Here is a 24,433-nt window from a genome sequence, read left to right on the forward strand (position 1 = left end):
TTACTACTATCTTTTTTCTGCTAGTACCCAAACGGAAGAATGAATTTGCTTTAAATTTGGTAGAACTAATTTTTTTTTTGTAATTTTCGAGGTTCGTTTTTTATAATTTTAATATTTTACCTTGAATTTGTATCTCCTATACAATTATTTTGAGTTATTCCAATTTTCTCGAAAACGGCTCTTAATTTTAGTATCTTTTCAAATAGCCGAAAAAAGCCAATTTTATCCCTTTTTTTAAAATGGCGGAAAACGATCATAGGAAATCTTGGTCGTAAACTTCAAGTTAAGCTAAGCACCCCCCACGTCATATCAAAAATATATCTTTCTCGGTTCATTCGCATTTTCAAATATTTGTAATGACTGGACTATAAATGCTTTGGAACAATTTGAAACATCTATACACTGAGGGAAAAAACAACTTAAAATCAATGAAAACCACGTTGATTCAACTATTTTTCGGAATGATTTTGCGTTGAAGACGAAAATTTTAAAATCAAAGTAGAACATCTTTAGTTTAAAGTGGTTTACCGTTATAAAACATCTTTAAATCAAAGTTGTTTCAACTTAAAAAAAAAAAACAAACATCAATTTACTAAAAAAAAATAAAGAAATGGGCAGCCGCTGGGGATCAAACCTACAACTATTGGGTTACTAGGCGAATGCTTTACCAACGTGCTATCTCACTGTTGAAAATTAGAGTGATAAAATGCAACAAAAGCTGAGGTGCGTTCTTTTTCTAACAATAATTAACTATTGTCATTCCTAAACTACAAAATAGTTACGATTTGTAACTATTTGACAGATGAACATCGTTCCTAAACTCGTTTTTAAGTGTCAAATAGTTACAAATCGTAACTATTTCCAACTCACCTCCATCATATGAGTTGAACATTCATGAGATTGTTGATGTGTCAAAGTGTATGTTTTGTTTACAAAACAAACTCAAAGATTTTTTTTCTTTTGGAAAGAAGCGGAAAAAATTAAAATAAAAAGAGAGTTTTGTAATTTTTTGATGAAAGATAATTTATTGTGAATAAAAAACAATTTATTTTGTTATAATAATGGAAATAAAAGTATTCTCAAAAGAAATTTTTTTTGATGGTTTGACAGTCTAACAATCTCTAACAATAAATCGTTCCTAAATGATTTGTAAAAAATCCAACGATATCTAACAATGGCACTTCAACAATAATTTTTGACATAACAACGATCGTTGACTATTGTTAGAAAAAGAACGCACCTCTGAAGTGCGACAAAAATAAAAAAATTTTACGTGGTTTCAATTTTGTTTTGAAGAAGTTTCATGTTAATTTTTTCAACATTGAATCAACGTTGAACATTTTACGTTGCGTTATTTCCATCAGTGTATAAAGTAAACTTCAAAATTGATTGACTTTTAAGCTTTTTATGATAAATTTTTCCTTTACTTTACATAAGCAGTAGATCTGTTTAATGTAGAAAAACTAGACCGGAACAGATCAGAACAGCACAAGAAAGATAAGAAAAGTGCAGCTTTGAGCTTCATGCTCATCTCTTCATGCTCAAGTCTGCCTATCAGTTTCGAGACTTCAAATTAAAAAAAATATTGTTTCATAATGATTTTTCATTCATTGTTACATACTCATTTTTTTATATTTTTTTCCAAATAAAACAAAGCAACTAATGCTTGACAATGCTCACTCGTCTGCTCTGCACACAAACCTGTACTTTTTGGATCTTTTCTGTTCTTTCCTGTGAGGATGGGAATGAACTTAAAATAGTTAATGCATACGCAAATGGGAAAACACTTTTTTTAAGAATCAAACAAACAAGCTTCCTTGAAATCCCAAGAAATGCTTTGCTAAATACAGATATTGGAAAGGCGGATCAACGAACTACTCAGTTACTAGATGGAACGTCTGTGGTGGGAATATTAATTTTAAAAAATGAGTGAAAAAATTTTAGGTAACTACAAAAAGAGCTAAGGGGTACGGGAAGTGGGGGCAAGACCGCCCATGGTGGCAAGACCGTTTTTGTACTATGTTGTATGAAAAAAGTTTAAATTTACAACACTTGTAATGTAAAATAAGTGACTTCTGGTATGATAGATAATGTCTGTAAGTATGAGCAAGCTCGGTTGAAACCACAAAAAGTTATGGTAAATTTTGTGTTTTTTTTTCATGAAATCGTTAACTTTTATGTGAACAATTATTTTTTACTTTTGAAAGTGAAATAATTAAAAGTCTAACTTCTTTTTCTTTTATAATAAAAGGTGGGAATCAATGAAGATATATCATACGTGTCTGATTATTGGAAAAAAATCAATTTTTGATAGGGCGGTCTTACCCCCATGTGGGGGCAAGACCGGTCTTGCCCCCTAAATGTAAAATTATTAAATTGTTATATTTTTCAACTTTTATAATGTCCTCAAGTGATTGCTTAGTTGACTTGATTTGAGGCAAATGAATCAAGTTTTGAATGATACCTTAAACTTTGATGCATCTCACCTGCACCGAGAACAAACACTGTCTTAACATAAAGCAACATAAACCGCGATTTATGAAGATACAAAATATTGAACCCAGTTTAAATATTTGTACAACCGACCCTAAATGGCCGAAAAGGATATTCGAACTTTCAGCAAACTTTATAATTTTTTTTTTTTTATTTTTTTTTTTTCAAACAAAATTTCAGACATTTAAAAAAAGAAAACAATTGTAATGGTGTTAGTAAAAACATTTGTAATTTGTTAGAAAGAAATCATGTTTGATTTATTACAGGCTTGTCCCAGTAGCAGGGTTTTAATTTTATAATACGTAGATACTTGCAATACATAGACCTCTTCAAACAATTTTGAAGTGCTCGATCTATTGAGATCTTTACCATCTCTATAAATTGTTTTATGTAGGTAAAATGTAAGGTTGATGAGATAGAATCAAGGACAAGACATGATCTCTTACGGCCATATTATTCACTAGTTTAAAAAATACATCTGGATGTAAAGAGATTAAAAAATCTAAAATAAACCCATATCCATAATATTTACTATCCCACAAAGGAAAAAAATAGTAATTTTTAACTATTTTTTAACTACCTATTTTCATAGTTAAAATCGGGATAACTATTTTGAATTTGGATTTATTTTTGACAATTGACTATTTTACATCCAGATGTATTTTTTAAACTAGTGAATAATATGGCGGTTATTGTCATATTTTGCCTTTATAAATAAATTTATATAAAGTCAGCCCCACTGTTTTGTAATCAACATTCTTTATACAACATACAATCTCGTACACCTGTCACCCTATGATAGCTTCTAATAGCTTCTACTTTGAACCGAAAGATATTCTATTCTGTTTCATCCTCCCTTTAACGAAAAAGATACCATATTCCTTCATTTCATCTACACTTTGAATAGTAAAACATAGCAAACAACACTCTTCACATAACCCTAGCAAAAGCGAGCAAAGAATTTGCTTCCTCCCAAAAACATAGCCTCAAGCATCAGTAAAAAAGGACACTCTTAACATTTATATACACTCTTATACTAGAGCTTCTAAAACACAACAACAAAAATACTGAACAAAAAAAAAAAATAAAACTGAAAGGATAAGGATGAGGAAATGCGGAATGGTGGGGAAGTCGCCGCATTTCGAAAAATATACGTGAAATTAATTACGCGATTCTTTCTTTTTTTTTACAAATCTACTACATACTTAGTACTACAAATAGATACAACCACTCATTTTGCAAACAAATGCATTTTGAGATTAAAAAGAAATGCAAACATTAAGGGCAAATGAAGAATTTGGTCTCAACAACATTTTGCATATTTTTGTTTTCCTTTTTATACATATCTAATGTAGTATACTTATATCTTAGATTTTCCATTTAATTTTGCTTTAAATTTTGCACAAGAATTTTTTCACAAATTTGGAATAGATACGGGAGAATTGGTAGGTATTTAGATATTTTAAATTAAAAGTAATTCTCTTTTTACACAAAAACGATATCTTTTTTGAAAAGAAAATATACATATATAGTATAAATTATTTGATAATAATTTTCGACCATACGGTCTTAAAAGCTTTAAATTCACTTTTCTTCATTTGAGGCCGTATACAACTCTTTTTTTCTATACGAGACGAGACACATGGATAAATTTTATTCTTTCGTAATATATTATACCGATTAACCGAATTCTTGAAAATTAACACATTTTCCAAAATAAAAATTACTTTTTAACATTTTAAACACAATTATATTTTTGATAGGAATGAAGTTTTTTGTTTAAAATTAGATTAATATCTTTTCGGGGCGTCGTACATTTTCACATTTAACAAAATTTCTTTTACTCATTTATGTAGTGTTGTTGTTGTTGGGGATATTATTTTATTACAGGATGCTACTGCGTCAACAGGATAGGATAACATACATTGAAGTAGATATAACACTGACATTTTTGCAGATATACATAGGTGTACACACAGACAAACATAATGCTGGGTGTTTGATGCTAATGCTAACCACCCAAAAACGGCTACCCCAATATTTCTAGTAGCAGAGTACAGCATCACCCGAAAAGGACACCAATATAACGAAAGCAGGACAAACAATGAATAGAAAAATTCTTAAAATGAATCCAATTCTTATATGATAATTTTTTTTCGTTTTTTATTTTTTCAATTTCACTCGAGATATTTGTTAACTTTAATTGAATTTTATAACGAGGACGAACTTACTTTAAGTCTCTAATAGTTTTTTCACAATTTATGAGATTTTGAAAATATTATCCGATAGAAAATGTGGTTCGATTACCATGAGATAAAACTGTTCGAGCTTAAAAAATAGGGAGAGGAAAAAACACTGATTTTTGTATACATAGCTATTTCGAATTGGTGATGGCGAAGATGAAACCAAGTCCTGTGGGGTAGATGGAGTTGCTCGTGCTTCCTGAATATTTCGTTCTCTCGTTTGGATATTCATCCCCCATTAAATGTATGAAATATACACACGAGGTGGAATTTGAAATTGGGAGATATTTGTAGAGCTTGTGATTTGTGACAGCGAGAGAAAGAGATGAAATGGAAGCGCAGCCTCCGATGAATGGAGCTTTTTTGTCTTCAGTGAATAAAGTTGACTTTTGAATCCTTTCGCCTTTTGGGAGCAAAGAATCCAAATCTACGTTGTTTTATTTTTTAAAGGACCACATTGAGGTAAACATGGCTAAAGAGGGGTATTTTGGGCAAGGGTGCGACTCTGTACTGTACCAGATATACAGATGATTATTGTGGATTATAAGGAAATATTCAATTTTATATGAAAGGAAAGACGGGTGTATTTGTGACTTTCCGTTTTTAAAGGTAGGTAATTCAATTAGATCTTGTGGTGAATTTAAGGAAACCGTTCTGATAACAATTTTTGTGTTGCCGTTCAGTGAAATGATTTTTTTTTTAATCTACTTCGTTGAATAAATTTAAGTTTGGCTTTTTGAATAAATTGATTAGTTTCTTTTCTCTCATACAAAGTCTATGTAACAAGTGAACTATATTTTAGGACAAAACGAATTTATAAACTTTAAAGAAGTTCTGATTGAACATCAATTTAAGTTGATAAACTCTTGATCTGTAAGAAAAAAACTTAATGTCAAAAAATATTACTTTCATCCTCCAAGAATTCTGTTAATAGGAGAAAAACCAATGCAATTGCAAAAAAAAAAAAACCGGTGGCGAAACCCAGTTGTGTGAAGTCTTTTAAAAAAATTGCCCAATTTCCATAATTTTTACGAAAATTTAACCGTTTTTGACCTCCCTAAGGTCCTTTATAGGGGGCAAATTGTAAGTTGGGTAAGAAGATTTTTAAGACATTTGTCCGGATTCCTGTAGGGGAGAAAAACATAATTAAAACTAAACTATAGCCGTGTTTTATTGGTACTCAGTATTTTGCTGAGTAAACATTTTATGCTGTAAACAACAAAAAACGATTACTTTTATTTGTTTTTTATAATCCTATATTGTTGAAGGGTCAAAAATGTATAAGTCTATAAGAAATTTTCTCTGTAAAAGAACAAATAAAAAACTTTTGTTTATCCTTAGCATAATCATTTGTTGTTGTTTACCCTGTAAAATTTTACTGAATTAATTTCTGAGTTACCAATACAACACGGCTTATGGGCTTATGTTCACAGAGAATGTTTTCTTTGCGCCTTTAAAGAAACTATAAAGAACTGCGGACATAATTTAAACATAATTTAAAAAAAAGACTCTATTTTTTTAAATAGAAGCATTAAGAGATAAAGCCTCTTATTTGATCATGCCCTGGGCAGAAATACCCAAAGGAGATGGGAAACTTCTGACGTCATACGCGTTTGCCTACAAGCTCCGTCGGATATTTTTAGCTAAGTATGCCTGAAAAATCGGATATTTTTGGCTAAGTATGTTTGAAAAATCGGATAGTTTTGGTTAAGTATGCGTAAAAACACTGTGATTACACTGTGTGTGTTTTTCACATTTATTCACGAATACAAAAGAAATTACAACAACACGAAATAAATAAATGGGTTTTGGGGGGTAAAACGTACGAAAGTTTCCCATCTCCTTTGGGTATCTCTGGCCCTGTGGCTCAGGCAGGTCAACGTACGACTCTGATACCTTCTGTTGTGACTGAGTGTGCACTCAGTGCTGGCACGGATTTATTTAAACGACATGGGATTTTATGCAAAGCAATTATGCAGAGCGACTTTATGTGGTGTATAGTTGAAAGAATCTGATAAAAATTTAGTTTACTTTAAAAGTTAAATGTTTAGTTTTCATGCTTGCCATTTTCATTTTGGACCCGATCTGTTGATATAGCTATGTTCATAAATAATATCTAGATTTCGGCCTTGTCCAGACAAGACAACAATTCCTTTTGAGATATTTCACGGAGAATAAAAGGGCACTTTAAAATAATATGAAGCTCACTTTAAAACCAACCCTCTTAACTCAATAGGATTTCCGCTTTAAATAAGTGAAATCCGCTTAAATTCTGTTAAATTTAAGGTGAACATCTTTCATTTTAGTAGGAATTTTAATCTTAAAAAACCGACTAAAAATGTCAAGATTCCGTGTTAATTCTATGTGCATACGTCTCAATATTAAAAGATTTAAAAAAAAATGAAATCATTTAAAATTAATGTGGAAATCGTCTTAATATTATTTGGTAGCTGAAATAACTTAAACAAATTTAAAAATTTTTAGGAGACTTCAGCTTTAGTTGCAGTTTATTATACTCGTACCAATTTTCATTCGCGAAATAGCCTGATGGTAATGTCCTCCCCTATGTGTTTGTCTCCCGTTCGAACTCCTACGTGGTTCGCGTAGTAAGCATTTTGAATTTGAAAAAGCTGAAGGAAATGTATTGTAACGATGAATTACCGAACTACTTTTAAGATAAAAGTCTGAACACACTACCTGCTACAGTAAAGGTAGAAATGTGAACGGACCTTTAGTAATTAAGAAACTACCCTCTGAACGCATCCAAAGAAATTCCCTCGACTGCTGAATATCCCAAAATATCCCACTGGACTGGAAGTATGAAGCGCCCCCTCTTGGAAAGGAAGCTTCGAGAAGCAAAGACGAGAACCTTCGAAGACATTCTCGAATTCCGAATTTCAGGTATAAAAGGGCAGCGTGGACACCGACCGGAGACAGTTTAATCTTGAATGTGAAAGAGTACAGTACAAAGTGAAATAAAGTGTTGGAAATTGTTAGTAGTAAATAAAGTGATTGAAAAGTGTGTTTGTTTGAGCGAATAATAAAAGTAAATTGATTTAAAATAAAGTGTGTTCTAATTTGAACGGAAAGATAAGTGGAAGTTAAAATAAACGAAATAAGTTTTATTGTGAACCCGGAATAAAATATTACATTGGTGTCAGAAAAGTGGAATAAAACTTATTTAATTGTGCGAATCAGATAATTTCGCTAGTAAAATAATAAGTGCGCGTGTGTTTTAACAATAAACAAAGTGTAAAACATTTTGAAATAAGTAAAAGTGCTCGCGATTTAAAAATTAAAATGGGTAAAACATTAAATCAGTTAAGTTTGTCTGAGCTTAAGACGGAATTAACTAAACGAGGTCTTCCTACTGCTGGATCGAAAAATGACCTCATTATTCGTCTGCAGGATTATTTAACCCAGAAGGACGAAAATTTTGATACATTTCAATTCGAAATTGCACTAGTAGAAGAACAAGTAAGTACTAGTTCCGAAATGTCATCGATGATGGCTGTTCTCCTTGCAAAATTTGAAGAACAGAAAGAACAAATTGAGACACAACGCAATGAACAAAGAGAACAAATGGAACAACAACGAACAGAGCAAAAGAGTGAACAACAGAATCTTCTGGAAAAATTGGAACAGCAAAAGAACCTTCTAGATGAACAGAAAAACCTCATCGAAGGTAAGCTTCATGCGATCGAGAACAAGTTCGTTGCTCTTGATGCTTCAATCAAAGGCGTTGAAAAACAATCTCAAGAAAAGTTTGAGAAAGTTGAAGAAAAACTCGAGAAAGTAGAAATAAAATTCGAAGACAAATTTAAAGGAATGGAAGTGAAAATGCAAAGTTTTACCGAAGAACTTGACAAAGTTCGGAAAATTAAGATCCGAGAAAGTTCTGGTGAGTATCCAAAGAAGAAGGAAATGCATCCACCAACCTTTGATGGACAAAGTTCTTGGTCAATCTACAAGAAACAGTTTGAGGCAGCTGCCACAACAAATGGCTGGGATGACGAAGACAAATGTATAGCGTTGACTCTTGCTCTTAGAGGTCCTGCTGCTGAGTTATTACAAACTCTACCACCAGAGAAGAATGGCAACTTTAACGCTCTTGTCCAGGTAATTGAAAAACGCTTTGGAGATGGCCATATGCAAGAAGTTTTCCGGGTCCAACTCAATACAAGAGTCCAGAAAAGAGGAGAAACTCTGCAACAACTCCAAGCTGATATTGAAAGGTTAACTCATCTGGCATATCCGACAGCAGGAGACGACATTATCAATCAGTTTGCGACAGAAGCCTTTGTTCGTGCTGTATCTGATATAAATCTTCAGCGAGCGATTCGAACAGCTGGAAAACGTTCTCTTCCTGAAGCATTAGCGTTTGCACTAACTATGGAAGCAGCAGAACAGGCTTCTCAAGGCGTTCATCGGGTAAGAGAAGTTGCAGTGGAGGAATGCTCTTGTCAAAAACTCGCATTCCAAAGAAACCAGCGAGACGGAGCTGCTCGATGCTGGAACTGTAACAAGACCGGACATCTCCAGCGGCAGTGCAGATTGCCACCAAGAAGAACTGCTTGCCAACACTGTGGAAACAGGAATATTGCCCAACAACAGGTAAGCGATACAACTAACACTCATGCTCATCTTGAATTCCCATTCGGGAAACGAGTAAGAACCACCTTCGAGGGGCAGAAGCTGGTTTCTGGTATCGATGGCCCCAGAACCACAATTCAAGTCTCACAGACTAAACGAGACAACAAAAGTCTGACAGTAGAGGCAACCATAAATAACAACCAACACGTGGCTACAATTGACACCGGTGCCACTGCCTCTATTGTACGAAGAGACTTGGTAAAGATGACGTGGCTACATAACACCAACAGCTACTGTCTGAAGACCGCCACAGGAGAAGCAGCAAGGGTGTACGGTGAAGTTCGTCTTACGATCCGTATGGCAGAACTAGAGTTTTCGCATGTGTTTTTGGTGGCAGATATATGTGACGAGTGCATCATTGGAATCGACCTTATGAAGGAGCATGGAATCATTTTGGATATCGGTAATCAAGTCCTGAAATACAGAAATGTGGAGATCCCAATGGTCTATGGCAACGAAAATTCAACAACAATTAGAACTGTCATCAAAGAAGATATGTGCTTGCCTCCTTCTTCAGAAGTTTTTGTGTGGACGAAGTTAAAGGGGAACTGTGGAAGCCATCGATACCTCATGGTCGAACCAGAAGTTGAGCAAAGTTCCGAAAACATCTTCATCGGGAAGACTCTTGTGGCACCAAAGAACAACATGGTACCTGTACGGATACTTAACATCAAACCGTACCCAATCAAGCTTAAGAAAGGAGAAGTTGTTGGGCAATGTGAATCTGTGTCCGCAATAACTAAGATCAATGAGATGGACATACAGATGACTATGAACTCTGAGAAACTAAAGACTCAAATTCTCAAATCAGACAACTTGAGTCAACATCAGCTTAATGTTGCTGGAAGGCTTCTTCATGAATATGCTGATATCTTCTCTTCACCCAGCGGGCAATACGGCCGAACACAACTGGTGCAGCACCGAATCGATACAGGAGACGCTAGGCCGATTCGTCAACCAGCAAGACGTCTCCCCTTGGCCAAACAAGGTGAAGTTGAAGAAATGATATCGACAATGAAGAAAGACGGGCTGATCGAAAATTCCAAAAGCCCTTGGGCATCACCGGTAGTTCTCGTCAAAAAGAAGGATGGAAGCACTCGATTTTGTGTCGACTACCGCAGACTGAATGATGTGACGAAGAAAGACAGCTACCCACTGCCAAGAATCAGCGATACTCTAGATGCAATGGAAGGAGCACAATGGTTTTCGACTTTGGACTTGAAGAGTGGCTACTGGCAGGTAGAAATCCATCCAGAAGATCGAGAAAAGACGGCTTTCTCCACAGGAAATGGTCTGTGGCAGTTCAATGTCATGCCGTTTGGGCTATGTAATGCCCCAGCTACTTTTGAGCGCTTAATGGAGTGCGTTTTAAATGGATTAACCTGGAAATCTTGCCTAGTCTATTTGGATGATGTCATCGTTTACGGGAAAACATTTGATGACCATTGTGAAAACCTAAAGGCTGTATTCCAGAGGCTACGAGAAGCACATCTTAAGTTAAATCCAAAGAAATGTGCACTTTTCAAGACCGAGGTTAAATATTTGGGGCATATCATCTCATCCCAAGGAGTAACGACTGATCCAGAAAAAGTTGACACTGTGAAGAATTGGCCAACCCCTCAGGACAAGCATCAACTTCGGAGTTTCCTCGGTCTGGCAACGTACTATCGACGGTTCGTGAAGGATTTTGCGAGAATCGCCAAAAGCTTGCACCAGCTTACGGAGAAGGGTAAACCCCTTAAATGGTCAGGTGAGTGTGAGAAAAGCTTTCAGGAACTGAAGCTACGGTTATGTGAAGCTCCTGTGTTGGCCTATCCGACTCCAGGCAAACAATTCATCATTGACGCAGATGCAAGTAATGTTGGAGTTGGTGCTGTTTTATCGCAAGTTCATGACGGAGAAGAAAAGGTCGTTGCCTATTTCAGCAAGGTACTCTCGAAACAAGAAAGAAACTATTGCGTGACCAGAAGGGAACTTCTAGCTCTGGTATTGGCAACAAAGCACTTCCATAAGTACATCTATGGACAGAAGTTCCTTCTTCGCACAGATCATGGTGCACTAAATTGGCTTTTGAACTTCAAAAATCCAGAGGGTCAAGTAGCAAGATGGATCGAGATACTCCAGACGTATCAATGTCAGATTCAACATCGAAGAGGAAAGCTACATTCAAATGCAGACGCATTATCTCGGCGCCCGTGCAAGCAAGACTGCAAGCATTGCACACGGCTAGAGGAAAAGGAAGTTGTCGCTGTAAGAAGAACGAGAGCTGATCCCATTTGCGGCTGGAGTAATGAAGAACTCAGGATGGCCCAACAGGAAGATTCGGACATCGAACCCATCCTTGCATGGAAGGAACATGAAGAGAAACCAGAATGGGCCGACATCTCCGACCGAAGCCCCAATCTCAAAGCATATTGGGCACAATGGGACTCACTTCATGTGCAAGAAGGGTTACTCAGGCGTAAGTGGGAATCCGCAGATGGTAAATGTTATGTAATGCAACTAATCGTACCTCAGTCAAAGGTTAATGATGTTCTCCGAGAGATGCACGAGGGAACTTCTGGAGGCCATTTAGGCATCAACAAGACGCTGGAAAAGGTACGCCAGCAATTCTACTGGTTACGTATGAGAGAAGACGTTGAAAAGTGGTGCCGAAAATGTGATACTTGTGCCGCTAGCAAAGGACCAGCTAGAAAAATGCAAAGCAAGATGCATCAGTACAATGTGGGCACACCTTTTGAGAGGATTGCAATAGACGTGGCAGGTCCTTTTCCCGAAACCAACAAAGGAAACCGGTATATCCTCGTAGTGATGGATTACTTCAGCAAGTGGCCTGAGGCATTTGCCATCCCAAACCAGGAAACCAAAACAGTTGTGGATAAGATTGTCTTTCATTGGGTGAGCAGGTTCGGAGTACCCATGGAACTTCATTCCGACCAAGGAAGGAACTTCGAATCTAAGATTTTTCAAGAGGTTTGCTCACTCCTTGGCATCAAGAAGACGCGAACAACACCGCTTCATCCACAATCTGATGGGATGGTTGAGCGATTTAACAGGACACTTAAAGAACACCTGTCAAAAGTAGTCAACGATAATCAACGAGACTGGGATCGACATATTCCATTATTCTTGATGGCTTATAGAAGTGCAACACATAGTTCCACTGGACATACACCATCGGAAGTCCTTTTTGGTTCTACAATACGGCTGCCAAGTGAGATAAAATTCGGATGTGTTCCAAATGAGCCACAGGAAATAGATGAGTATGTTGATAACCTGAAAGAAACACTGGCTGACATTCACCAACGGACAAGGACAAATATAAAAGCGTCTAGTGACAGGATGAAAACAAGATATGACGCGCGAGCGACAGCAACAGGGTTTCAAGAAGGAGAACTTGTGTGGTTTTACAATCCCCACCGACAAAATGGACTATCACCGAAGCTACAACAAAACTGGGAAGGCCCTTACACAGTAATAACCAGAATCAACGACGTGGTTTACCGTATACAGAGAGGGGTAAGAGGCAAATTAATGGTAGTTCATTGTGACCGTTTACATCGTTATAATGGTGAAAGAAGCAATGGAGTTGTTCGGGACGAACAATCCTAAGAGGGGGGCAATGTAACGATGAATTACCGAACTACTTTTAAGATAAAAGTCTGAACACACTACCTGCTACAGTAAAGGTAGAAATATGAACGGACCTTTAGTAATTAAGAAACTACCCTCTGAACGCATCCAAAGAAATTCCCTCGACTGCTGAATATCCCAAAATATCCCACTGGACTGGAAGTATGAAGCGCCCCCTCTTGGAAAGGAAGCTTCGAGAAGCAAAGACGAGAACCTTCGAAGACATTCTCGAATTCCGAATTTCAGGTATAAAAGGGCAGCGTGGACACCGACCGGAGACAGTTTAATCTTGAATGTGAAAGAGTACAGTACAAAGTGAAATAAAGTGTTGGAAATTGTTAGTAGTAAATAAAGTGATTAAAAAGTGTGTTTGTTTGAGCGAATAATAAAAGTAAATTGATTTGAAATAAAGTGTGTTCTAATTTGAACGGAAAGATAAGTGGAAGTTAAAATAAACGAAATAAGTTTTATTGTGAACCCGGAATAAAATATTACAGTATGTAGGGTCACCTTTCTTCTTTTTTAATTTTAAATTTTATTTCGTTTTTTATATATAAAAATGAAATAAAATGTATCTTCTTCTGCACAACATATATGTTAAAATATTGACATTGACTTTTTTCAAAAATACTTTAAAAACAAACATACACACGACAACACTTATTCTTTTTTAAAAGCTTGAAAACAGCTTAAAACCTGAAAGCTCTTTCGCTAAATAGTAGAAAAAGGAGTAGTTTATGAAAGAAGCTTATCTACCAACTGTAACTCTTATATTATGTTGTGAATACTTTGGATACACAACAACATTGTGTGGCACAGTACACATAAAAAGGTAATAAATTCCGAAAAATGTCAAAATTCGTTTGTCAAAAAATGGGCACGAATCTGTCAGGCCGGCCTTTAATTTTTATATTTCAATCGCAGTAAACAGGAAATTTGTTTTTGTTTTAATTTATAAAATGTCATTTGAAAAAATTATAAATTAAAAAATAACAAATTTTCTTCGTGTTTCGTCTCGGAAAATGGTAACTTAGTTGTTGTGCGAGGTTTTTCGGTTTTTGTGCACTTTTCGTCGATAATTTAAACAATTAAGAATTACGGTAGCTGACATTGGTCGCCAAATTGTCATGTTTTGACAATTTGGCAACCAATGTCAGTTCGGAAGATATTACCTATTTATGTATACTGTGCCGATGTTGTTAAAGTATTTTAATTTCTGACGTATGAGAAACAAAGATCATCAAAATCCCTAATATTGTCATTTTTTGAGCTTTAGTTACTCCACACTACTGCATACTTTTTCTGGAGCTCAATTTCTTTTAAACAGTTGTTTTTTTTTTTACATATTAACCCATTGCCTGCCACTGTACTCAATTGAGTATACAGTAAATTTATAAAACTTAAACATTTTTTTTTTTAAGTAGGCTTTGATTTCTTTGGATTTTAAATTAATCATAGACATGTGCCTTGTCACTCGAAAAAAAATAGGAACTTGCTTGAGAGATATTTTCCTAGTTATTCATATTTTTTTTTTGTGTCCATTACTTTTCGATTTTAGCAGATTTGTGTGATACCAAAACTAAAAGGTTTGTTAAAGTTTAAATATTTGAGCAAATAGAACAAACGATTAAAAAAATACAATTTTTGCCCACGGTAAGTAAAATTAAGAAGGTGCACTCAATTCAGTACACTGGCCAAAACCGTGATAAATATTCGTCATTATTAAATTTTTAGAAAAATGGATTTTCAACAATAAACTGCACCAGCTTTATGGCAGACGCTGTCCAAACCTTTACATGGCTGTTGACGTGTTGATGATATCCAAGATAACGGGAATGAATTCGACATTGTAGTTATTCCACCGGATGTGGATATCCAAACGGATGAGGAGGACACATGTGAGGATGATTTATTTGATTCTACTATTCCGGTTGACATCCCAGGAGCGGTAGAAATAGAAGTATACGATGGCTTTGAAAGCGAGGACGACATTCCACTTGATAATTATTTTCTTGAAAACTAGAAGACATATAGTTTTCACTGTTCGATAAGGAATCAATTGAGGCAGTTTTGTGTGTGAAAATTTTTTTTATTAAAATTCACAGTCTGGACAAAAATAGTATTAAATGAGTTTTTAAAAAAATTTGTTCGCCTATTTTTAACTTTGAAATCGATTATTTCAAAAACTATTGGTTATGTTATATTGATTTAAAAATTAGAATCAAATTTACAATTTTTCCTTTCGGAAACGGTATCATTTATTACTGTAAGTGTTGCCGTTGTTTTTTAATAATTTTTTTTTATTTTGATAATTTTTTTTAGAAAACTGCCCCTCCCACCTAAACGGGGGGAGATAGACCCCCCTTCCAAAGAAAAAAAATGTTTGTATTGAGCTCCTCTACAAAAACCCGCTATCAAATCCTGGCGCCCAGGTTATCCTACTACGTGCCGAAACAACATTTTTGTTCTATACCTAAAAGTTCGAATTTCGGTATCTGGGTTGAAATCGAAAATTTTATTTTTCTAAGCCAATTTTGGAGTGATTTTCATAAAAAATACCTCGATTGATTGGGAAATAGATATAGTTTATGAATATATTTTTTAAATAGCATGTTGTTTTGAAAACATATACTTTAAATTGATGCCGAAGTTGGGCAAATGACGAAAAAAATGGAATTTTTGAACTTTGACAGCTTATAAATTCTAAGTGGTTTAACCGAGTTACATGTTTTATACATTGTTGAAAAGGTATATTTATCTTCTATCAGAAACTGTAAAAAATCGAAAATGGGTAAAAAATTGTCGAAGCTAGAATTCTTTCAATGGGTGAAGGTCCAAAAAACCGTTTTTTGCCCGTAACTTCAGATTTTGGGGGTGTTAGGGGATTTTCAAATACCGTTTCGTAATCAGTGCGACTAGCTCTACAAAACCTGATAGGTCTCCGCCCGCGTATATTTTGAAACCTCATTTTTGTAAGACCGTGTAATTTAAGGACAACCATTTTAAATAAGGGTGAGCCACAATGTACAACTTCAAAATGGTCTAATGGTTGTATTCCACTGCAATGCAATATTTCATTATTTGACAAATTTGGCAAAACTGAAAGAACATTTGGAATTGGAAGATGAAGTTCAAACTATTGAACATTTTTTTGATGATGAAGTGACGAATTTGATTATAGAGCAAAGTCAAATATACGCACTTGGACAAAACTGTCACACATTCGCCCTTAGGAAAGAAGACCTTAAAAAGTTTTTTGGCATAAGGCTCTTTTCTGGCTATCACCACGTTGCCCCAGGAATCACTTTATTGGTGTTTAGACGAAGATACCACAATTCTATTGGTAGCTAATGCCATGTCCCGTAATCACTTCAAACAAATTAAATGTTTTATTCATCTGGCCAACAATTCTCTTCTTGAAAAAACCGATAAAATGGCAAAAGTTCAGCCATTGATGAAAATGGTTTGCCATAAGTATAAGGAATGAAACTTTTTCCACGAGAAACTGTCTGTTGATGAGGCTATGGTAAAGTAATTCGGTCATCACTCTGCAAAGCAATTTATCCGAGGAAAAGTGTTCGGTTTTGATATGAGGAGTGGATGCTTTGCAGTAGCGACGGATATTGTTATAGTTTCGATATGTATTGTGGAGCCAAGAATGTCAATCCTTCGAATAAATATCTCCCCCTTGGATCTCGTGTGGTGCTTGATTTTCTGGAGGTTTACGTGGAACAAGAATATGTCCACTGAAATCATTGAAGATGGTAATGAAGGCCAAGCGTGATTACTTCCACCAAAAATTTGACAAAAACAGTAATATTTTGTTTGCGAGCGGGAAAGATAATGCTGTTGTAACCGGTGCAACTAATTATGACATTTTAGAACCACTAGGTAAAGTGAAGAGATGGCCAACAACCGAAAAAGAAAAAGTTTCAATTCCCCAGCCTAAACCATTAGTTGCCTACAATCAAGGCATGGGTGGCGTCGATCTCAATGACCAGTTTGTTAACAATTACAGAATCAAAATCAAGGGCAAGAAATGGTGGTGGCCATTGTTAACACATATGATCAACTCAATGGTGGTGAATGCATGGCGACTCCATTGTTTGAAAACCAACGAAAACCGTAATCTTCTCAACTTTATAAGAACAATTGTGAGAACTTATTTACGGTCGGGGCCTGCAATAAAAGCACCAAACAAACCAACAGTTCCTAAATATGTGATAAGCAGTGATGGTGGGCACTTCCCCAAAAAAATAAAAAATCAGCTACTATGCAGAATTTGTCACAACAGAGCAAGATGGACTTGTGAGAAATGCCAAACAACGTGCATCGATATCGAAAAGGATTGTTTCAAAATTTTTCACAATTAGGAACTTTTAGTACATACATCTAGACAGTGTAGGTACTCATTTGGGTACACCCCTGTAAAACCCAAAGTAAAAAAAAAAAAATTTTAACTTTGAATTTTTCGCTTAATAAACATATCAATAAACATTATTTAAAAGGATTTTAATTTTTAAGGGGGTCGGTCTTTCATGGGTTAAGTTCGTTGGTATTTGAAAAAGAATTTAATGTCTTTTTTTTCATAGTTTCATATGCATTTACCAAATTTGTATAAAAAAGTTTTAAACATTTTAGCAATTCGATTTCTTAGAGCAAGTAACAAAAAACACAACTTTAATGAGAATTACTTTTGGAAAAGAGGTTTGAATTAAAGCCAGGAACTCAATTCAATTATTTTATTTTGATTTTTTTTTCTTGATTCTATTTATTAGCGTTTTGTTTTTTCCTGGAAAGAGAGCGATTTCATGACCATATTTTGTCTAATTTTGCTATGCTGTTATCCTTAATCAGATATAAAATATAAAAATAAAAAAGTATTGATTATAAATAAAATGAAACTTCCTCATTTTGTCAGTACCAGTATAAATAGGAAAAGCAGAGCCACTGAACAGATTTAAGATATCCCAATTATATAAGAAGAGAATTATTTGACATTCCTCATAGCAGTTTCTAAATGTCATTAGGCCAAAAAAGATGCCTAATAGCAAAATCAGATTTCGAAAACGGTAACATTATGTGATTTTTTTTTACTGCATTTTACAAATGATAAAAAATGAAAAACAAAAACAAACAAACATCCCTTTTATCATTTATGCGATATGACACAAAAACCGCGTCTTTTACAAGGTAATGATTCGTCTTCCTTGAATAATGGTGAAAACCTCTCATCGGGTTTGTCAGCAGCTTCAAGCACAACATCCAGCAATGTTGAGTCTCGTCCTGACATCATTGAGCTAGAGTCTATCCCATGCATTTGTAGCAATATGGGCCACGAAGAATATTTTTCAACAGAGATGCTCAGCTCAGTACTACAGTGGAGGATCAAGATACTCCATGTTCATCGTCGTCAATCACATGAAAAAGAAATATAACTGGCATCTCTAAGGGCCAGTTGTACAAATATTTAATCCGTGGTTCAGCAACTTTTATCTTCTGCATTCGGTGGTAAAATTGATTTTTAGCATTGGATCTAGGTTCATATAGGTTGAAAAAGCTAAATCCATCCTTGAACCAAAGTTGAACCACTGCTAATCCGCCGAAATTGGCGAGTTAAATTCCTGATCCGAGGCTGAACCACGTTTGTACAACTGGCCCTAAGGTAATCCCCATTAGCAAAGAAGTTTTTCAGCGCAATACTAAGTTAATTTATCATAGGTATTAAATCCAATAAGTTGGCAAAAAAATTTATTTCTGTCGTTAATGGAAAACAAAAAAATATCCAAAACATGATAAATTCAAACTTCGATAAGCAATCAAAGACCAATAGAGGTATATTAGTTTCGATTGTTAAAACAATAATTTTATGTTTGCGCCAGAATTTTCCTTGAGAGGTAAATGACTCAGGAAATGTAATGATTGAAAAGGGCAAAACTAACAATGGAAATTTTAGAGCACTTCATCGATGAGTCGAGCTTTCAATGGTTGCCAAGCCAAAATGGGAAAAATTCACCTGTGCTCTATATGTCCACTGCAGTGCTCACTCACTTAATTTAGCTATTGCAGACACATGCAAAGAAAGATATATTTCAAATTGCCTTGGATCAATTAAATCCGTTAGGAATTTTTTCCATTTTTCTCGGCCCAAAGGAGAAGGACTAGCACTTTGTATATAAAATCTATAGTACTATCATGAAGTGAAATTTTTTAGTTTGTTCGTTACCTGAGTGGTCGCGAGGGCGCTTAGATCGAATAAATAATAAGAATAAGGAGATGAGATATACATTTCTGTTTGAAATTTGACATATTTTTTAGTTCGTTCGCTAGCTTACTATTTTGGTATCGCTGTTTTTTTTTCATGATAGTACTATAGATTTTATATACAAAGGACTAGCATATTGACAGAAGAAATAAAAGTCCACATGTTTCAATTAAAACATCTCTCCTTCATAGTCATGTGCGAAACCCGATGGGTTCAAAAGACAATAGTGTTAAGCAGGAAATAAGAAGACGTCACAAAAGGCACACCAACTGTTGCAAGTACCTAATTGAGAAAGATAGCTTCATTGTGGCTGTTTAAATTTTTTCCCTAACAATAAATTTATCGAAATTCTTGCAACAGTTGAGTGTGACCTCAAAAACGCTTGTGACCACGTAGATGACGTCATTGATGTTCTCCAAAACATGCGAGGGAATGTCGAGGCCAAATTTAAACTAGTATTTAAGGCAGCTGAATTGCAATACAAAAATGTAAGTGACGAAGACAAAATCTTGATTCCCGCGACTTGCCAATAGGAAAACAAATAGAAGCAACGTCCAAGAAAATTCAGCAGAGGAGTACTATACTAGATCAATTTTCATACCCGTCCGGAACCATGCGATAGAGCACCTCAAAAACCGATTTAAAAACCATAAAAACATATTAATTTCGTTTGATTACCTCCTCCCAAGTAGGTGCACAACTGTTCGTGCTGTCTTGTCTTGTCTGATCTAAGCAGTTTTCCTGGTGAGTTTGTGGTCAAACAAAATGGAGCAGAGTGACTGTGAAAGACCAAAAACTGCATTGGATACAATAAATAACTGTCCAAATGAGGTCTTTCCAATTATAAATTAATTCTTGTTTTGGTAACTTTGTCCGTATCGACATCCACACCAGAGAGAGCATTTTCTTCATTACGTCGTTTGAAAACGTATTTAAGGAATTCGATGGGAGAAGAGCGCATCCACAAAAACATAGAAGTTGACCTCAAAAAAGTCGTCAACAAATTTGCTTTGAAAGGCAGACGTCCAGGTTTTCCCCTTTAAATTAATGCTTTTCTATCTATTCATAAATGTTTCCAAACTGTGTTATTTTATATTTAATATTTGTGTAATTTTGTTTAAAAGTCAGCTATTACATGAAGCCTCAAGTGGAGCGACTCTTTTTTAACATAATGAGTGCAAAAGAGAAAAAAGAAAAAATTATCCGACCGGAGAGTCGTGGGTCGTGAGTCCGAGACTCTTTTTTGACGTTTCTTTTTCCACTTTTTCTTTTTTCAACATACCCTCTCATTTCATCAAAGAGAAATGTCAAATTTGAGTCCTTGACTCAAGAGGCATCGTGTAATAGTTAGTACGCGCCTCACAGAATGATTATCAAAAGAAAATTCGAAAAAAGAGTCAAACCTCTTGAGGCTTCGTGTAATAATAGCTGACAAAGAATCTAGTTTTAAAAAAGTTTATTGTAGTAATATTAATATAATTTAATATTATACATATTATCGATATTTATGTATTTATTTTGAGTTTATTCTGCTTTCGTTTTTATTCGTACCTAAAAAAACAAGGACGCTGCGATAGTGAGGCCGAAGTGCCTATTTTTAAAATTTTTATTCTTTAAATTTCACCAATGACAAATCTGATGTGAATATTATATTCATTAGTTTCTTAAAATGTTTAATACTTTTTTCTTATGTAAATAATACCTACTCGTAATATTTCAATGAAAGTAGCTCTATCCTGTTTTTTGTTTTCAAAACATACATAACTGTCCACTTTTTCCCCTCTATTTGACCAAATTGTGTTATTTTGTAAATAAATAAATAATTTATTTACAAGTCTGATTACTTAGTTTTAAAAAGTAATCGCTTTCAGAAAAAAAGGTCGCTAATCTAAAAAATTGAAAAAAAGTCGCTTTTTCATATGTTTTTACATAGAAAAATAAACACAAGTTGTCTTGAAACAAAGTTTTTATTTACAAAAAAAAAAATAACAAAATTAGTAACTAAAAAGTGGTTGTCTGTAAAGCCGGTTTACGGACAATGATTTTACGTGATATCGTCATAAGAAAACAGGTCGTATGCTTTTGTTAAAAAAATTATCTAATAATTATTTATTTGCCAACTTTCTTGTAAAAAAAATTATAAGATATAATAAATTGTATAGTAAAGTACTTAAACTAAAGATTAAGACCTAACATATATATGTGTATTGTATGATTTGTGGAAAAACGGAATAACTTTTTGAATCCTATCATAATTTACAAGAAAAATCTAAATCAAATACCTTTTTTTCTTTTCTCATTATACCAATTTTTGTATATGAAAAACTTATAAAAAAATTACGCCATTAAAAAGTTTAATATTTTTTCTAAAGAATAAAGCCATACTTAGATTTTTACAATGCGTAAAAGGCAAAAAATTTTTTGTTATATAAATTTTATTGTTTCCGCTGTAAATATTCATATCAACCATGTCTGCACGACATCTACAAAAAGAGCTAGAATTTTTTGAACCCAATCAATTTTCATCAAAAAAAGCAACAAAATCAATCTTCATTTTTTGAATTACCTTGAAGTCCATTTTTTTTTAAATGACAATTTATAATAAATTTTATACCATCTGAAAGCCTATTATTTCAGCTCAAAATATTAATATAGAATATGTTTGTACGACATCTACAAAAAGAGCTAGAATTTTTTGAACCCAATCAGTTTTCATCAAAAAAAGCGAAAATATCTTCTCACGCCATTAAATCAATTTTTTTTTTAAATTAAAATAAAAAACTAGACCGACTACTGCACTCTTGCAACATTATTTTATTTGTTTGAAATTTTTTCAATTTCTATTTAGTACAGGAAAGTTAGTAAAAAAACAGGCATATTGTGGAACGAAATATAGGACGGCTGAATTTTTCAAATCTGAAAGAGGGGTATTAGAAAAGCTTAAGTCCTGGTTTTCGGGACGCCACCCCCCTGGCGAAATCCGCCATTTTGGAAAACGCGAAACGCTCTATATCTCCAAAACTATTTGTCCTAAAGAAATGGTTATCAGACCAAAATTCTTGGAAATTTAATAATCTTTTTCTTTGTCATACATTATTTTTCTGAACGGGCGATAGTTTTGAGGTTATGTTGTTTTAATTTATTTTTTTTTTCGGTTTTTTTAAGTTTTTATCATTCCCGCTAATAGCAACATAATTTTTAAAACATTTAAAGTTATAGACCATCAAATTACCAATAATTTGGTATATTTTTGAAAGTCATGCGATGTATGAGTCGAAAGTTATTGATCTGAAAACTATAGACTAAGTACAGGAAAGTTAGTAAATAAAACAGGCATTTTGTGAAACGAAATATAGGAAGGCTGATTTTTTCAAATTTGAAATAGATGTATTAGAAAAGCTTAAGTCCTGGTTCTCGGGACGCCAACCCCATGGTGAAATCCGCCATTTTGAAAAACGCGAATTGGTCTATATCTAATAAACTATTGGCTTGACCGAATAAGTTACGTAACTAAAGTTGTAGGTAATATAAATATCTTTTCTTGTACATTCACTGTTTTTCAGCGAGGACAACACTTTTGAGGTTATGTTGTTTTATTTCTTATTTTTCGTTTTTTTTTTTTAATTCTCAGTCTCTATGATAGAAACATAATTTTTTAGCATGATTAAAGTTGTAGAACATCAAATTTCCATCAATTTGGTATACTTTTGAAGATTATATAACTTTTCAAACCAAAGATACGGATTTTTGAGAGCAATCCCTTTCAATATTTTCAATAAATATACTAATATGTTTTTGCATAAGATATGAAAAAAATGCTAAATCGTGTACGTAATGTAAAAACAAGAAACATATGATATGCGAGGGAGTTGTTAAGGTGGGTAATGGTAAAATTTAGAATATTGTGGTACACATATTTTGTTTTAAGTCAAACATCCAAATTTTATGATTCTAAAACATTATGTTTCTAACATAGAGACTAACATAGAGAAAAAATAAAACAGCATAACCTCAAAAGTGTTGTCGTCGCTGAAAAACAGTGAATGTACAAGAAAAGATATTTATATTACCTTCAATTTTGGTAACTTATTCGGTCAAGTCAATAGTGTAGCAGATACCTATAATAGACCAATTCACGTTTTTCAAAATGGCGGATTTCACTAGGAGGTTGGCGTCCCTAGAACCAGGACTTAAGCTTTTCTAATACCCTTATTTCAAATTTGAAAAAATCAGCCTCCCTTTATTTCGTTTCACAAAATGCCTGTTTTAATTACTAACTTTCCTGTACTTAGACTATAGTTTTCAGATCAATAAATTTCGACTCATACATCACATGACTTTCAAAAATATACCAAATTATTGGTAATTTGATGGTCTATAACTTTAACTGTTTAAAAAATTATGTTGCTATTAGCGGGAATGATAAAAACTTAAAAAAAAAACCGAAAAAAAAATAAATTAAAACAACATAACCTCAAAACTATTGCCCGCTCAGAAAAATAATGTATGACAAAGAAAAAGATTATTAAATTTCCAAGAATTTTGGTCTGATAACCATTTCTCTAGGAAAAATAGTTTTGGAGATAAAGAGCGATTCGCGTTTTCCAAAATGGCGGATTTCGCCAGGGGGGTGGCGTCCCGAAAACCCGGACTTAAGCTTTTCTAATACCCCTCTTTCAGATTTGAAAAATTCAGCTGTCCTATATTTCGTTCCACGAAAAAGTCTATCTTTCCTGTACTAATTGCTAAATGCTTGTTCAGCATTGAACTCGGTCTGCTCAGAGCGCGATCGATGGACTCAGAATAAAATAACTTATTCTGAGTCCATCGATCGCGCTTTGAACAAGCTCAGAATACTTTCAGAACGAAAAAAGAAATTGAAGCTTTAAACGTTGAGGTAAAAAAGAAATACAATTTTTAGAAAAAAAAGTTGCTATAATGAATTTGGTGAAAAGGTCGCTTTGAATAAAAAGTCGTCGCTTGGTCGCTAAGGCTTCGAAAAGGTCGCTAATAGCGATAGCGACTTAATTCGCTTAGTAGTAACGCTGTGCTTAGTATATTATTCAGAGTCCATCGATCGCACTCAGAGTGTATGTATTTATGTATTTATTTCGTGTTAATTCTGCTTTTGTTTATGTTTTGTTCA

The 24,433-nt window shown here is 34.2% G+C and overlaps 1 protein-coding gene and 1 long non-coding RNA gene across 2 annotated transcripts in view; one reads left to right on the forward strand and one right to left on the reverse strand.

Moving 5' to 3' along the window:
* Nucleotides 1–24,433, reverse strand: part of LOC129907450 (tyrosine-protein kinase receptor) — a 64,449-nt gene that overhangs the window by 32,467 nt on the left and 7,549 nt on the right. The window lies entirely within an intron of this gene.
* LOC129907451 (uncharacterized) lies at nucleotides 13,651–20,918 on the forward strand. Its single transcript, XR_008771035.1, has 3 exons — nucleotides 13,651–14,675; nucleotides 14,757–15,288; nucleotides 15,345–20,918. It is a non-coding gene; the product is annotated as an uncharacterized LOC129907451 (long non-coding RNA).

The sequence above is a fragment of the Episyrphus balteatus genome, chromosome 1, assembly GCF_945859705.1.
Source record: "Episyrphus balteatus chromosome 1, idEpiBalt1.1, whole genome shotgun sequence".
Lineage (NCBI taxonomy): Eukaryota > Metazoa > Arthropoda > Insecta > Diptera > Syrphidae > Episyrphus > Episyrphus balteatus.